This window comes from Octodon degus, unplaced genomic scaffold, assembly GCF_000260255.1.
Source record: "Octodon degus isolate 3935 unplaced genomic scaffold, OctDeg1.0 scaffold00083, whole genome shotgun sequence".
NCBI lineage: Eukaryota > Metazoa > Chordata > Mammalia > Rodentia > Octodontidae > Octodon > Octodon degus.
In genome coordinates, this window is record NW_004524659.1 from 7,190,686 (window position 1) to 7,199,834 (window position 9,149).

At 41.4% G+C, this 9,149-nt stretch overlaps 1 protein-coding gene across 1 annotated transcript in view; it reads right to left on the reverse strand.

The window, feature by feature from the left end:
* Kiaa0355 (KIAA0355 ortholog) overlaps positions 1 to 9,149 on the reverse strand; it is a 113,459-nt gene that overhangs the window by 102,552 nt on the left and 1,758 nt on the right. The gene's annotated exons all lie outside the window — the stretch shown is intronic.

Below are 9,149 nucleotides of genomic sequence, written 5' to 3' on the forward strand. Positions count from 1 at the left end.
AAGAGGGGGAGGGGAAGGGAGGGGAGGGAGAGATACAGACCAAGGTATGTGGCACAAGGCAAGTGGAAAGGAGAACTTCCAAGCCCTCTGCATGCTAGTCTCCAGGAACCTCTACGAGTTCAGCTATATAGATGCTCTCTGAACCCTGTCCTGGTGAGTTTTTATGGAGGCTTCATCACAAAGGCTGCCTGATTAAATTCCTGGCCACTGGTGATCAACTAAAGTGTCAGCCCCTCTCCCTTTGCAGATGCTGCAAGGCTGAGCTGAAAGTTCTAACTTGCCTATACTCTTTTGGTTTTTCAAGTGACCAGCCCCACCTTGAACCTCTCTAAGGGCCACCAGCTATCAGCTCACTAGCATAAAAAAGATATTTTATTACATTGCAGATTCCAAGGATTTTAGGAGTTGCATGTCAGGAAACAGAAAAGACCAAATAAACTATTGTATATCACAATATCATACCCAAAATAAATTTGAAGCCTTGTAAAACAAAGTTGAACTTGGGGGCTGGGAAGGTAGTTCAGCAGCACAAAAGCCTGCCTGGCAAGCACAAGGTCCTGAGTTTGATTCTTTGTCAAAAAAAAAAAAAAAAAAAAAAAAAATTGGACTGGTTAAAAAACTGATTATATCCATCAGAAAAGTTACTTAAGAAAACTTAAAAGTCCTTTTTTGGTAAATTCTGGCACTATTGCTATTCTTTCTTAACTTTGCACTGTAGAACATATCCCAAATTAACCTTGATGGGGAAGACAAGTATTTATCCAGAAGGATAAATAAATGGGTAAGTCAAACTGTAATTTGGAAATTATTTTTCTTATTATGGAAAGAAATTAATAAGTTTAATTATCTTTTTCAGATTCAAATGTTTTTTAATAAGTTTAAATAAAAGATCATTTCTGAAAAATTAAGGTATCAATTTCACTAATGGACAATTATAGTAGCTCCCTCCTCTGAACTGTGAATGACGATTCTAATTTTTTTAAAAGTCAAAATACAGTTTATTAGTTTTTCCTTTTCGGTATGTGAATCCAATTTTCCACACCCAGCAAGTTCTTTTAATCCATCAAAACTACCAACAAGACAGAGTTACAGGTAGGGGAGCCATTCTTCCCCATAAACATTTCACCAGGTCAGACATTTAGGAGCGTGCTAACTCTATGGGCCTCCTCAACATCTATGCAGCAGGGAGGGAAGCCAATCTCAGAGTGCAGGCCCACAGTGATGTATCTCCAGTCTGGCTTCTAATCCTGCCACTTACCTAAATCTAGAACCTTTACATTCTCACACATTTACTGAGGTCCTACTATGTGTATAGCATTGTTCCATACATGGAGGATACTGTGGTGCAGTACAGTATAATGGGGAAAAAGGGAGAAAGCTTTGGCTTTTACCTTTTATTAGACAAGATGCCCCAATGCAAAGAAACTTCAATGGAAACCAGGCACTGCCAGAATACAGTCATTATTGGTATGGTCTGGGAGTCAGGCTGACTTAGACGTAAATTCCTGTTCTCAGTAAGTATCAGCTGAGTGAATGGCACTTACTCACTCTACGACCTTAAGGAAGTCAACTGTACTTTGCTTTCTTTAGTACTATGGTGAGGATTAAGTCCATAAGGCATAGCACCTGGTATACCCTGAGTCTCAGAAAATGGAAGAGGCCACAGATTAGTCAGAGCATAGCACTTTATCTTCCACTGCAATCCTTCACTCTGATCATCTGCTAGTCACAAAAACCCACCCACCTCCCCATGTTGCACAGTTACAACTCCCAGGAGAGAGCTTACCTTACTGTAGCTCTGCCCCCAACTCCCAGGCAACAAACCAAAGCAATGCCCTATGTGCTCCAGAGGGACAGGAACTCATGGCTCCTCCCACTTCCCTATCCTCCACTCCCTCCTCCTTTAGCCCCAGGACAGAGGGAGAACAAAATGAACAGAACTGAGAAAGGAGATCAACCTCCTTGAATTCCAAAGTGCAGGACAAAGTTACATAAATACACAGATGTACTGTGTTCCCTCCCAGCTTAAGACCTAAAGACAGCACAGGTCCTGGAAAGCCAAGAGAGAGCCCACTTTTGTCTCTCTCTGTCTAGGTCACCATAGCCTGAGGCACCCAAGTCTGGGAACCAAGCCAGCTTCCCTCCATCTGGGTTCCCATGTGCTCCTGGGTTCCCATGGGCACATACCTGCCTCAGGGGAAAGGCAGGTATTCCCAGGTTCCTTGGCCATCATTACTGTCTCACTAGTACCTAACCCCTAAATCATTTTTAATAAGAAAGTTCATTTTCAGGTAATACCTGGGTGTAATGGCACATTAAAAAACCTTCCCATTATGAGTCTTTTTAACTGTCAAGTTGAAAAAACACCTACTAGTGACCTTGACATAAAAAAACATAAGTCAAAAATGCTTTTTATTTTTATTTTTTTGCAGAATCGGGGATTGAACTCAGACCCTTGCGCTTGCCAAAGAAGCGCTTATTCCACTGAGCCACCTCCCCGGCCTCTAAAAATGCTTTTTAAAAGCAGACAATATTTTATCTAGAAATGAACCTCAGAAAGACAGTAAGGCAGAGGCCTACGTCAAGAACACCCACTAAGGGGAGATAGCTTAGCGGTCTAGCGCCTGCTTGGCAAGCTCAAGGACATGGGTTTGATTCCCAGTACTGCAGATGAGTGCCTGCCACTGAAACTGGGTGTGGTGATGCATGCCTGTAATCCCAGCACTGGGAAGACTGAGACAGGAGGAATCTAAGCTGCGAGCTGCATAGTGAGACCCTGTACCAAATAAATAATTAAAAGATTTTTTAAAAATCAGTTAAAAAAAAAAAAAAAAGAACACTCACTGAACCAAGGGAGGTGGTGTGTATCTGTAATCTTACATACTCAGAGGTTGAAGCAGGAGGGTCCCTAGCTCAAGCTCAGCCTGGGCAACTGAAAAAAAAAAAAAAAAGAGGCCAGGGATATAGCACAATGTCAAGGCCCTAGGCTCAATCTCTACTATGAAAAAGACCAAACAAACAAACAAAAAAAAAACCCACCCATCCACTGGCAGCACAGCCTGCAACATCACCCTGGGAATAACTACACATGTTGTGTCAGGTGGTTCATTATGTAAATTACACAGGCTACCTTACAGCCATTTCAAAGATCAAGGGAGAGCCTCCCCATTTCATCCTACCTAAGATGCCATCATTCATAAATCACATCATCATCTTACTCATGCTGAGAAAAACTCTGCCATCTGATAATGACGGGCCTTCACAGGACATATCCCAGCTTCAGGCCCCCTCAAAGTTCTTTCTTGTTTCTGATTTCTCTGCCTCAGGCCGTCAGGGGCACATTATCCTTGGAACAATACCCTCTGTTTCCTACGCCCTCATAGTCATCCATTTAAGATCCACCACTGAGATGAAACCAGGCTGCTTGGGCCACTCAAGTTCCTCCAGAGCCTTTCCTGAGCTCCTGTTGCCACTGCCTGTCAGTGGCTCTGTACACTTTTCTCTCAGATGAACTGAGAGCTCTGGAGGTGTACAATGGACACGAGCTCACTTTTACAATAGTATATGGTGCAAGGCCACAGCAACCCAAAACATTCTAGCCGAATTTGTCCTAAGAGTTTTACAAATATTAACACATTAAAAGCTATCATAACCCCAGAAGACAGCCATTACTGTATTACTTCCTTCACCTTCAAATAGAATGAACAGAGATAAAGCAACGTTTTGTGACTTATAGGTGCTGGATATCACAAACATTTAAAACTTACACATTCTAGAATGGAAAGCAAAATGCCTTGTGAAAAACTTTATATCATATGACACAGTAAGCAAGAAAAAGTGATATTAGTGTAGTGGCTTGGTTTTCTTGGGCCTCAACCCAAAGACAACTACTGCTTCTTTTCTATCATTCCAAAACTTTTCTGCACTTAGAAATCCACTTTATGGGGCCGGGGAGATGGCTCAGTGGAATCAGCGCTTTCCTGGCAAGCGCAAGGCCTGAGTTCAATCCCTGGTTCCGCAAAAAAAAAGAAGTCCACTTCATGTGTATCTATATATTTTTTCCTATGTGTATGTGTGCGCGTGTGCGCATGTTTGTGGTACTAGGTAACAGCTGGACCCAAGGATCCACAGTTCTTTTTGACAGTCTAACTCACTAAGTTGCCCAAATAAGGCTTGTATTTGAGATCCTCCTGTGTCAGCCTCCCAAAATGCTTGTATTACAAGCATGCACCACCACCATGTCTGGTTTATAGATTTTTTCTTTCTTTTAATAACATAAATGGCAACTTAATGCTGGGCATGGTGGCACATGCCTGTAATCTCATCTCTCAGGAGGCTGGGGCAGGAGAATCATTGTGAGTTTGAGACCAGCTTGGGCTACAAAGTGAGTTCAAAGCCTGCCTGCGCTGCACAGCAAGACTTGTGTCAAAAAGACAAACAAACAAAAAACTGGCAACCTAGGCATATTGTTCTGCACCTTAAATTATGTGATGAATTTGACCCTTATCTGTACTCATTTTTTTTCTTTTCTTCTTTTTTTGGTTTGTTTGTTTGTTTTTCAGTACTAGGGACTGAACTCACTGAGCTACATCTACATCTCATCCTTTTGATTTTGACACAGGGTCTTGCTATATCTCTAAATTGTTCAAGCTAAAATTGCAATTGTTTTAACTTCTCAGAGTGCTGAGATTGCAGGTATATACCACTGCTCCCACAATCTAGGCTGTTATTAAAATTCTAGAAAGTATGTATTCGTATATCACAACCTAAGCTTACTTCTTGGTTAGTGAGTTCTTGATGGGACTTGTACCTCACCACCAAAACGGACACCAAAAGCTTTTTATATTTGATTTTTTTTCGGTATTTAGGGCAAGGTCTACAGGGTCTTATTACATAGATTGGACTTGCAGTGATTCTCCTGTTTTTAGCCTCCAAGTGCTGGGATTGCAGTTGCATACCACCACGCCCCATCTCAATCTCCGTCTCAGTGCACCCTGCGGGTGGGGCATGCCAGGGATGAACCCTGGCCGCTGCGCTGTACGCTTTAGTCTGCTGAGCTATCAGGCCGGCCCTCACAAAAGCTTTTAAATACTGGATATTGTAAGGCACTCTGTATTCCCAGCAGTTGGGAGGCTGAGGTAGGAGGTTCGCCACAAGCTTGAAGCCAGCCTGTGCACCACAGTGAGTTCAAGGCCAGCCTGAACTACATAGCAAGAACTTGTCCCAACATTCCCCTACACACACACACACACACACACACACACAGACAGAGAAAGCTTTTAAATGTACAAAAAGACACTAAGGGTTACCCTTGTAGCAGTGCGCAGGCTGAATCAAGATGCAGAAAGACCTATGAGGTTGACATTCGACATGTCACTTCTACGACAGAAAGTACCTATATTTTAGGGTTGTGGTGAGGGCTAAGCAAAGTAATACACAAAAGACAGCACTGAAATCTGGTTAGCTCTGTGAGCCTAAGAATTTACTACAGTTCCAAAAGTGTGATTACTGCTCAGTAAGTTAAGATGCTATTACTAATTATATAACTCATGCTTGTTCACCTTTACATCTCGGTACCTGTCGTGGCCCTGCTTAAAGATCCTTGCCCCTTAAGCTGCGGAGCTATATTCACTAATATTTTCCCCAATATTTAGCTCAAGAACAGCCTTTTCCAGGAAGTCTTCCCTGACAACTGTAGGCTAGATTCCTACAGAAACACTTTACGAATCTATCTGTTATCACTTCCTATTGGTTATCAGCTTTGCCAGTATACCCATGAACAAGCAAGCATTTTCAGGACTGATTTAGGCTACATAAGCTCAAGAAGGCCACTTACTAAAATTATAAATACCCAAGAGCTAACAGGAATGGGTATATAGCACAGTGGTAGAACCCTTGCCTAACTTAAGCAAGGACTTTAGGCTCCATCGCCAGCACTTGAGGGGAGGGGGTGCTAATAATACTTGATGGACATTTATCAGGTGCCAGGCAACATGCTCAAAACTCTCAAAGCAACACTAAGGAAAAGGTGCTATTAGTATTCCCATTCTATAGATGAAAAGACTAAGATCATCCAACATAGTAAGACCAGAGTCTGACTCAGAGCTCTCAACCACTCATTCCTTTGCCAAAAATTTCCATGTATGGGCTGGGGAGATAGCTCAGAAGAATAAGCACTTATAAGCACTTGCCAGGCAAGTGCAAGGTCCTGAATTAAATCCCTGGTACTGAAAAAATAAAATAAAATAAAATAAAATAAAAAGTCCATGTACAACCATGTTCTAAGCAGAGGGTATTAGGAAGATGGAAGCTAAGGAAAGACCTTGCAGTTACTGGCGGTATAGCAGAGGGCTACACACACGGCTCCTCTGGTGAGGGCCCCCAGCTGGTGTTACAGATGTATCACTTATTTCCTCACTTCTGAACCGACCACCCCAATCATCCCAACCCTCTCCTAGAAACACAAGTCTTTCTTTGGAGGATACAAAATTTAAGTTTAATCTGTCTGGCTACAAACACATTCCGATCATGCCTTCCTGGGGTTATAGCTGGGTCAGTTTGGTTGAATTTAAAGTTTTCCCTGAAATTCTTCAAACCACATTTACAAAATGTCTCTTGGCTTATATCTTTTCTAGTAGATAGCCGGTGTGTATTATCTTGATCTTATTCCTAGATGATCACTCATTCATTCAACAAATATTTAATTGTTTCCAGAACACTGTGTTCTAGGCCAGGAGAGAAAAGTCAAGGACAGACAAGATTTCTGAAGTTTGGCACAACTTTTCTGGTGTCTTCTCTTCTAGGTACTTACGCTACTTTCCAGCAACCGCCTTTTCACTTTCTTTCTCAGGCTGTGCCTTTCAGCTGTTTACTCTGATCTTCCAGTAAAGTAACTGACCTGTACCATAAGTACCTCACAAATGTCAGCTAACTGAATTCAGGAATAAATTCATGAGTCTCACTTTTCTCATTCAGAATGAGACCAGATTATATATGAAGTCTCTTAGAAAAAGCTACAAACTGTGCTGGGGATACAGCTCAGTGGCACAAGCACTTGCCTGGCAAGCCCAAGGTCCCAAATTTGATCTCCAGTCTCACACACACACACACACACACACACACACACACACAAGGTCCAAATCGGATATGGTAGCACATGTTTATAATTTCAGTACTCTGGGAGGCTGAGGCAAGGGGACTAATAATTCAAACCCAACCTGGACAATTTAGAGACTTAAAAAGACCATTTCCCAAAATTAAAAAAAATAATAATAAAACAAAAGAAGGGCTCAGTGTGGTAGGTTCAATTCCCAGTGCTGGAGGGGAAAAGTTCAAAGTCTAAATCAAGGTCTAGAATACAAATAGTAAAATACAGCATCAGAAACATGAATAAGGATCGGTGAAAAGAAATAAAGAACTGACTTGCTAAAAAGTCTGAGTTGGGGTTCTCTAAGCAGAGGCAGAGGTTAGAGTAAAGTGGTCCTCTATCCAGAAATCACATACTAGACTTATGGGAAGCAAATATCAGGCCAAGTGGTTAAAAAGCATAAATGTCAGCCTCAAAAAATGTTTTCAGGCAAATTAAGAGCAAATGAACAAGACAAGTGACACACTCACCAGCTGGGCATGGTAATGCACTCTTGTAATCCCAGCAATGGAGAGGCTCAGGCAAGAGAACGATGAGTTTCAGGCTACCCTGGGTTACACAATGAATTCAAGGCTGGCGTGAGCAAGTTATCAAGACCCTATCTCAAAAAACAAAAAAAAAAAAAAAAAAAAAAAAAGAGGCCGGCCAGATAGCTCAGCAGTCTAAAGCACCTGCTTAGGCAGACACAGGGACTAGGGTTCCATCCCCGGTGTACCCTGCTGGCCCCACCCCTGGGGCACGCTGAGATAGTGATTCATACTGGGCATGGTGGCATGTGCCTGTAATCTCAGGCTGAAAACAAGAAGAGGGCTACAAGTCTGATCTGTAGGCCCTGTACTAACTACATAAAAATAAATAAATAAATAAATATCTGCAGTCACAACTTAGGAAAATAACTGTAACAGCTACTACAAGAAACTAATCAAGAACAAGATTTGTCCATGACAGCAAAAATGGTCAAGTATCTGCAAAGGAAATGAAAAAGCTATGAACACTGCATCTATCAATCAATTAGGAAGCCCTCAACCCTCAAGAGGGCACTTTCAGGGGTGATAAAGACACTGGAGGCCCAACTTCCAGTAACTACAGGCTCTCAGTAAATTTAGAGCAAGAGACAGTGGGAATCTGCTTTTTCTGAAACTTCATAACAAAGGAATTCCATATTCAAATCAACATTCTTTGTCTACTTTGGAAGGTCATCATTTTCCACTACAGAAAAGTCACAGGATGGAAAAAGAGCAGACGCCCATCCATGGTGGGATGCTCCAGCCTGCTAGCTCAGACACAATTAGTTTCTGAGATCTGGAAGATCTGCTGGACTTACAGCTCTTGCTTATTAGGCTTTCAACAAAAGAATACTCAGTAAAATTTTTACAGAATCACGTGCTACTTATTATTTTTTTTAAAGGATGCTTAAAGCATGCTGTCTTCCAAAAATCCAGAGATAATTTTAGATTGAAAAAACCTAGGCTTGCCAAGGGAATCTGAGAACTTTTCTATCTTGGTCTCCAATGCTAACCTAGGTATTCTCGTGTGCAAAAATAGAGGAAGATTAGAATCTCAAATGCCAGACTGAAAAGTTGCCACAACAAACCTGAACTCTTCATATGGAGTTTGTTATCTTGTCAGCAAGAAAGCAAACGAAACAGCAAAAACTAAACTTTTTGCTTTAAAATACACACATTTAAAAAATCCCAAACAGTGCTCACTCTGGCAGCACATATGTTAAAAAACCCTCAAACAAAAAATATTCCCAGGACTCGTCAATGGGAATTATTAAAAACAAAAAGATACTATGGAAAGAAAACACTGATTTTTTAAAAAGCACATGAAATATCTGAGTATACACAAATTCTATGTATCAAACTTGTAAATCACCCTTTACAAACACATACTTAGAAATTTAAGTCTAAAATAAGATGAAAAGACAGGGGATATAGCTCAGCGATTGATACCTGCCTGGCAAGTGCAAGGTACTGAGTTTGATTCCTAGTACTCAAAA